Source organism: Mandrillus leucophaeus, unplaced genomic scaffold, assembly GCF_000951045.1.
Source record: "Mandrillus leucophaeus isolate KB7577 unplaced genomic scaffold, Mleu.le_1.0 Scaffold299, whole genome shotgun sequence".
Lineage (NCBI taxonomy): Eukaryota > Metazoa > Chordata > Mammalia > Primates > Cercopithecidae > Mandrillus > Mandrillus leucophaeus.
In genome coordinates, this window is record NW_012103131.1 from 2,900,226 (window position 1) to 2,908,433 (window position 8,208).

An 8,208-nucleotide genomic window follows, 5' to 3' on the forward strand; every position below is an offset into this window, starting at 1 on the left:
TATTTTTAGTAGAGATGGGGTTTCACCATGTTGGCCAGGCTGGTCTCGAACTACTGACCTCAGGTGATCCACCTGCCTCAGCCTCCCAAAGTGCTGGGATTATAGGTGTGAGCCACCACGCCTGGCTTAGAACTTTTTAAAATGCATCTGGGTGTTCCAGTGTTGGAGGCATATATATTTAGGATACTTAAGTCTTTTTGTTTAAGAAGACTTCTTGTTTGTCATTATGTAATACCCCTTTTTGTCCTTTTTGATCATTGTTGATTTGAAGTCTGTTTCGTCTTCAATAAGAAATTGAAGTAACCCATCGAAATAAGAAAGTAACCCTTCCTCTGTTTTGTTTTCTGTTTGTTTGATAGATTTTTTTTTTTATACATTTACTTTGAGACTATAGGTGTCATTGAATGTGAGATGGGTCTCTTGAAGATGACATGCAGTTAGGTCTTGCTTCTTTATCCAACATGTCACTGTGTCTTTTAAAGTGTGACATTTAGTCCACTTATATTCAAGGTTAATATTGATACGCGAGGATTTGATCCTGTCATCCTGTTGTTAGCTGGTTGCTATGTAGACTTGATTATATAGTGCTTTATAGTGTCAGTAGGCTATGGTATGTAATTTTTGTGGTGGCAGGTACTGGTCATTCGTTTCCATGTTTAACACTTCCTAAGTATCTCTTGTAAGGCAAGTCTGGTGGTAACAAATTCCCTTAGTGTTCGCTTGTCTAAAAAGGATTTTATTTCTCCTCCACGTATGAAACTGAATTTGACTGGACCTGACATTCTTGGTTAGAATTTCTTTGGTTTAAGGGTGCTGAATATAGGCCCTTAATCTCTTCTGACTTGTAAGGTTCCTGCTGAAAGGTTCACTGTTAGCCTGATGGGGTTCCCTTTGTATGTGACTTGCCCCTTCTCTCTAGCTGCCTTTAAGATGTCTTGGGGATGTTTGTCTGGTATAGAATCTCACAAGGGTTCTCTGAATTTCCTGAATTTACATGTCAACCTCTCTCATTAGGTTGGGGAAATTTTCATGGACAATATCCTCAAATACGTTTTCCAAGTTGCTTGTTCTCTCTGTATCTCTTTCAAGAATGCCAATGATTCATAGGTTTAGTCTCTTTATATAATCTCATATTTCTTGGAGTTTTTGTTCATTTTAAAAATTTCTTTGTCTTTATTTTTGTCTGCCTGCATTGATTCTAAGGAGCAGATTTTGAGCTCTGAGATTCTTTCCTCAGCTTGGTCTATTCTGTTATTAATGCTTCCAATTGCATTCTGAAATTCCTGCAGTGAATTTTTCATTTTCAGAAGTTCAGTTTTGTTCTTTCTTAAAATGGCTATGTCATCTTTCAAATCTTGGACCGTTTTACTGTGTTCCTTGGATTGGGGTTTGACCTTCTCCTATATGTTGACAAGCTTCCTTGCCGTCCAGATTTTGAACTCTATGTCTGCCATTTCAGCCATTTAAGTCTGGTTAAAAACCATTGATGGGAAGCTAGTGCAGTCATTTGGAGGCAAGAAAACACTCTAGCTTTTAGAGTTGCCAGAGTTCTTGTATTGGCTCTTTCTCATCCGTATAAGCTGCCGTTCCTTTAATCTTTGAAGTTGCTGTCTTTTGGTTGGGGCTTTTTGCTTCTATGTTCTCTGATGTCCTTGAAGGTTTTGCTGTGGTATAAGTGAGGTTTAGTCAGTTGGCTTTGTTTCTGGATGCTTTCAGAGGGCCAAGGCTCAACTCAGCACTCCTAGGCTATGTGCTCCAACCCTGGGGTGCTGGGACTATGCCTGCAGCTTTGTTCTCTGGACCCTTTAGGTTAAGCACCTGCCGTGCTGGAGGGACTCAGTTGTTCCCAGTCCACTAGCAACAACACTCAGATGGGGGCTGTTGGAAAAAGCACTCCAGCAGGACATCAGCAGACCCCCATGGATGTGTGTGCTGGTTGGAGTAGTGGGGGCCCATGCACATGTGTGCCAATGAGGCAAGGGGCTGTAAGGGAAGACTGCAAGTGAGTGCACACTGGTGGGGGAGGGCTGTGAGCAGGTGCACGCTGGCAGGAGTCTGTCTGCAAAAGCATCCCAATGGTTAGGTGGAGTCCGCTGGTAAAAGAGCTATGGCAGTGACTACTGGCAAGCTGAGGCTGCACTGCCCAGCCAAGCAGGAACCCTCGGAGAGGCTGGCAGACAGAGGGATGCTCAGATCAGACTGTTTTTTTTTTTTTTCCCCCATGGGCAAGACAGCCTTGCTCTGTCCAGGTCTGGCAGCCAACAAAGGCTAGAGCTGCCTAGAGGAGTATGGTAGGTCTTGGGGGGTGTACACCCATAGCTGTACTCCACTGCAGTCATTCTTGCACCTCTGGGCTCTGTGCAGACTGGAGTTCTCTCTCTGCCAACTCTCCAGAGTTCTGTCTCTGCCAACACTCCAGGCAGATGTCTGTGGTGGTTGTGGGGGTCTCCCACAGCTAGGATCCCAGAGGTCCATGGAAAGAGTTAGACACTCCACATCTGTATCTCTCCTCCCTTCCTTAGGAGCCACTGAGATCCAGGAATGAGTCTTGGTGCTTGGTCATCCTGTGTAGGGTTCCTGGCTTTCTCCCCTGTTAGCCCAGCATGTGTGTCCTCTCTCTGTCCATGCTCAATGCTTTCTTTCTGAAGATCTGTTCAGAGTGTGCTGTTTTACTTGATGGTCTGGTCTCTTTCAGTGGGAGAGGCTCTTCCTGGCTGTATCTAGTCAGCCATGCTGGCTCTCTCTCAAAAAGTTTGAGTTGAGTTTTTTATCACTTACAAGGTAAGGGTTTTTTCTGACACAAAGGGTTGTGTAGTTAAGATAAAATTGTCATAAACTTTATTAACTAAATAATAAACTTCATTGAAATACATAAAGCAAATTCTCTAAAATTCAAGACAAAACAAATAGAAATACAGTTGTAATGAAAGACTTCAAATTCCCCTTTAGTGACCAAATAGGAAACAAAAACCAGCATGAGGAAATCTGAATAATATAATTAACAGGTTAGATCTAATTGATATTACATACACAGTGGTAATGGAACATGTACACATTTTTACAATTAAACCATAATAAAAACTTATTGTTTTCTCTAAAGAAGAAAAAACTTTGACAGTCTCTGACAAACACTCAGTCTTGGAGCTAATAACAAAAGTAGGAAAGTAACAAATCCTCAAAACCCTGCAAATCAACCCAAAACCTTCCTGTGTGATATATTTTTTGAATAAAAAAGTAAATAAAACTTGTAACTCTAGATAACATAACTAGAAATAGCTACAATAAATATATGACTTCATAACCTTTGAGATATAGCAAAAGTTGGACTTCAAGGACATTTTCCATTAAGCACTTTATTAAATAAAACAGGGAGGAAAACATGATCCAAGCAACCAATTCAAGTAATGAAAAGAAACTGAATTTTCGGCTTAGTTTTGCTGTGACACTAAAACTGTGCTCAAAAAGTCTATTTTTAAAAATATAATTCATAAATTTTAGGAATGAAGTAAATGAAGATAGATAAATTAGAAATTAATAAATTAGAAAATGGTATAATTCACAAACACAAGGTATAGTTCTTTGTGGGAAAAATTAATGTCACGTACGAATCCACCAGCTAGATTAGTCAAGAACTAAGAGAGAAAGCCCAGATATACAAAACTAGGATTCACACAGGGAAACTAAGCATAGATATTGATAAATGGGAAGGATTCTGAGGTCGTATTTTGTTTAATTTTCTGCTGATCAACTTGAATATAAAAATGAAATAAATGACTTTCAAGAAAAATACATAAGACTATAACCAACTGAAAGATAATTAGAAAATCCAAATAGGCTCGTAGCCAAGGAAAAGGCTGAGGAAGTTGTTACTTCCTTAAACTGCAAAGTTCTAAAACCCAGAGAGCTTCAGGGACAAATCACCCAAACCTTCAAGGAACAGATAATTCCTCTGCTTCATTAGCTGTTCCAGAGCAGAGAAATAAGGAAAACTCCTAAAATCTTTTAGAAAGCCAGAAACTGTAAAGACAGCATGCAAAAAACTAACCAGCCCACTGACAGACAATGAGTAGGCTGACCTCAGTACTCACATAAAAATAAAAATCTCCTACTAAAATATAGAACATTCATATGGATATCTAGTATATTTATATCTTATATATGTCCTATTTAATATGGAATATTAAAGAAATAATGGTCAAAAGAAGTTCTTAGTAAAGATGGTTTAATAGAGAGAACTCTATTCATGTATTGTACCATATACTCTCACTAGATTCCACACTCATTTAATAAATTTCAATATCTGTTCCTTATTTCTAAAAACCCCATGGTAAAATAGAAATAAATGGATACTTCCTAGACAAAATTTTATATGTTTGTATGGTGTGTGTGTTCATTACATCACACAAAACAATACCAATATTCTGCTCCATGATAAAACACTAGAGGTAATGCCCATTAAGGTCAATAAAAGGCAAGAGTAATCATTGCTATTCTTACAACTTGATAGTTATCACCAAATTCCTGTGCAACAAGGTTTTAGCAATTTATACTCCCATTACCTGAAGATGAAAGTGCCTGTTAATCCACACTCTTGCCTGTGCTATGTTTTATCACCCTTTTAAATCTTCGCCAATTTGATATAGGAAAATATTTATAGTAGTTTTAATTATCATTTCTTTAAGCATTTGTGAGCTGAATTTTTATGTTTAAAAGCCATTTATGCTTTTGTACCTAACCTATTCCAGTCTTTTGCCCATTTTACTGTTTGATATTCCTTGTTTGAAATTGTCATATGTGTAAATTAATATTAACCCTTTGTCATATATCTTATATTTTTTTCCAGTTTATAGTTTTTTTCCAGTTTATAGTTTGTCTTTGATCTTATTTATGGTGTCTTTTGTCATGAATACACTTAAATGTTTTTATATAATACAATTTTCAACCTTATCTCTTAATAGTTTTTTGGCCTTGATATTTATATTGAGAAAGGCTCTATTCTAAGAACATGAAACTATTCCCCACTGCTTTATACTAGCAGCTCTACAGTTACAATTTTACATTGAACAGTTGGATACACCTGCGCTTTATTAAGGTGTAAGGATTGAGGTAGAGATACAAATGACTAGCAAAATTTTCCATGTCATCCATTGATGAATGATTCATCTTCTCCCATTGATTTTAGGCATCATCCTTCAATACTGTTTTCTTTTCTAACCTCAGGTTTGCATGTATACATTCTATTCCATTTCACTCGTCTGATTATTGCTCTTACCAGGACAGGCTGTTTGCCAGGGCAAGTGCTTCACCATTATTCTTCTATTTCGGAATTTTTCATATTATTCTCAGAAGTTAGTTCTTCCATATAAGCTCTGGAATTATTCTGTCAAGTTCCAAAAAATGTTCTGTTGACATCTGACTGAAACTACTGAATTCTAGTTTGATTTAGAAAGAAATATTGAATATTTCCCCCTAAGATAAAATATGTTTCTCTATTTTAAAAATCATTTTTATGCTTTTCAGTGCAGTTTCACAATTTTATTTATGTGCATCTTATGTGCTCTTCATCTACTTTATTCTTAGGTGTATTGTATTTTTGGTACTATAGTGGATTTCTCATTATATTTCTTTTTTCTTTTTCTTTTTTTTAATTGAGATGGAGTTTCACTCTTGTTGCCCAGGCTGGAGTGCAATGGCATAATCTCGGCTCACTGCAACCTCCGCCTCCCAGGTTCAAGCAATTCTCCTGCCTCAGCCTCCCAAGTAGCTGGGATTACAGGCTGTCTCTTATACACATCTAGATGTGTATAAGAGACAGGTGTATGGTATTATTTCGGGTTCTCTGTTCTGTTCCATTGGTCTATGTGTCTGTTTTTGTACCAGTACCATGTTGTTTTGGTTACTGTAGCCTTGTAGTATAGTTTGAAGCCAGCTTTGTTCTTTTCGCTTAGAATTTCCTTGGCTATTCAAGCTTTTTTGGTTTCATATAAAGTTTAGAATAGTTGTTTTTTGAATTCTGTGAAAAATGGCATTGGTAGTTTGATAGGCATAGCATTGAATCTATAAATTGCTATAGCCATTTTAATAATATTGATTCTTCCTATCCATGAGCATAGGATGTTTTTCCATTTGTTTGTGTCATCTCTGATTTCTTTCAGCAGTGTTTCAGAATTCTCATTGTAGAGATGTTTCACCTCCCTGGTTAGCTGTATTCCTAGGTATTTGATTCTTTTTGTGGCTATTGTGAATGGGATTGCATTCTTGATTTGGCTCTCAGCTTGAAGGTTATTGGTGTATAGAAATGCTATTGATTTTGTACCTTGATTTTGTATCCTGAAACTTTACTGAAGTTGCTTATCAGTTCTAAGAGCCTTTGGGCAGAGATTACAGGGTTTTCTAAGTATAGAATCATATTGCCTGTGAAGAGAGAGTTTGACTTACTCTCTTCCTATTTGGATACCTTTTATTTATTTATTTATTTTTTTGACTGATTGTTCTGCCTGGGACTTCCAGTACAATGCTGAATAGGAGTGGTGAGAGTGGGCATCCTTATTTTGTTCCAGTTTTCAGGAGGAATGCTTCCAGGTTTTGCCCTTTCAGTATGATGTTGGTTGTCGGTTTGTCATAGATGGCTCTTATTATTTTGAGGTATGTTCCTTTACTGCCTAGTCCATTGAGGGCTTTTTATCATGAAGAGATGTTTAGTTTTATAAAAAACCTTTTCTGCATCTGTTGAAATGATCATGTAGTTTTTGTTTTTGTTCTGTTTATGTGCTGAATCACATGTATTCATTTGCATATGCTGAACCAATCTTGCATCCCAGGAATAAAGCCTACTGGATTGTGGTGGATTAGCCTTTTGATGTGCTGCTGGATTTGATTTGCTAGTATTTTGTTGATGATTTTTGTGGCTATGTTCATTAGGGATATTGGCCTGAAGTTTTCTTTTTTCATTTTGTCTCTGCCAGGTTTTGATATCAGAATGATGCTGGCCTCATGGAATGAGTTAGGGAAGAATCCCTCCTCCTCAATTTTTTGGAATAATTTCAGTAGAATTGGTACTAGCTCTTCTTTATACATCTGTATATGTATAAAGGCTGTGAATACATCTGTTCCAGGTTTTTTTTTTTTTTTTGGTTGGGAAGTTTTTTAAATTACCAATTCAATTTTGGAACTTGATATTGGTCTAGACATTCAGGACTTCAGTTTCTTCCTGGTTCAGTTTTGGGAGGTTGTATGTTTCTAGAGATTTTTCCATTTCTTCTAGGTTTTCTAGTTTATGTGCATAAGAGGTGTTCATAATAGTTTCTGAGGGTTTTTTGTATTTCTGTGGGATTGGTGAGATGATGTCATCTTGTCATTTCTGATTGTGTTTATTTGGATCTTCTCTCTTTTTCTTTATTAATCTAGCTAGTGGTCTATCAGTCTTATTATTCTTTCAAAAAACCAACTTTTGGGTTCTTTGAATTTTTGTGTAAATTTTCATGACTCAATTTTGTTCAGTTCAGCTCCTATTTGGGTTATTTTTTCTTCTGCTAGCTTTGGGGTTGGTTTGCTCTTATTTTTCTAGTTCCTCTAGGTGTGATGTTAGGTCATTAATTTGAGATCTGTCTAATGTCTTGATACATGCATTTAGCATGATAAGCTTTCCTCTTAACACTACTTTAGTGGTATCCCAGAGATTCTGATATGTTGGGTCTTTGTTTTCATTAGTTTCAAAGATTTTTTTTTTTATTTCTGTTTTAATTTCATTCTTTACCCAAAAGTCATTCAGGAGTAGGCTGTTTAACTTCCATGTAATTGTATGGTTTTGAGAGATCTTCTTGGTATTGATTTCTATTTTTATTGTGCTGTGGTCTGACAGTGTGGTTGGTATAATTTCATTTTTAAAAAATTTGTTTAGAATTGCTTTATGGCTGAGCATGTGGCTGATCTTAGAGTATGTTCTATGTGTAGTTGAGAAGAATGAATATTCTGTTGTTCCTGAGTGAAGTAGTCTATAGATGTTGGTTAGATTCATTTGGTCAAGTGTCAAGTTTAGGTCTCAAATATCTTTGTTAGTTTTCTGCCTCAACGATCTAACACTGTCAGTGGGGTGTTGAGGTCTCCTACTGTTATTGTGTGGTTATCTAAGTCTCTTCATAGGTCTCTAAGAACTTTTTTTTTTTTTTTTTTTTTTTTTTGAAACAGGGTCTAGCTCCGTCACCCAGG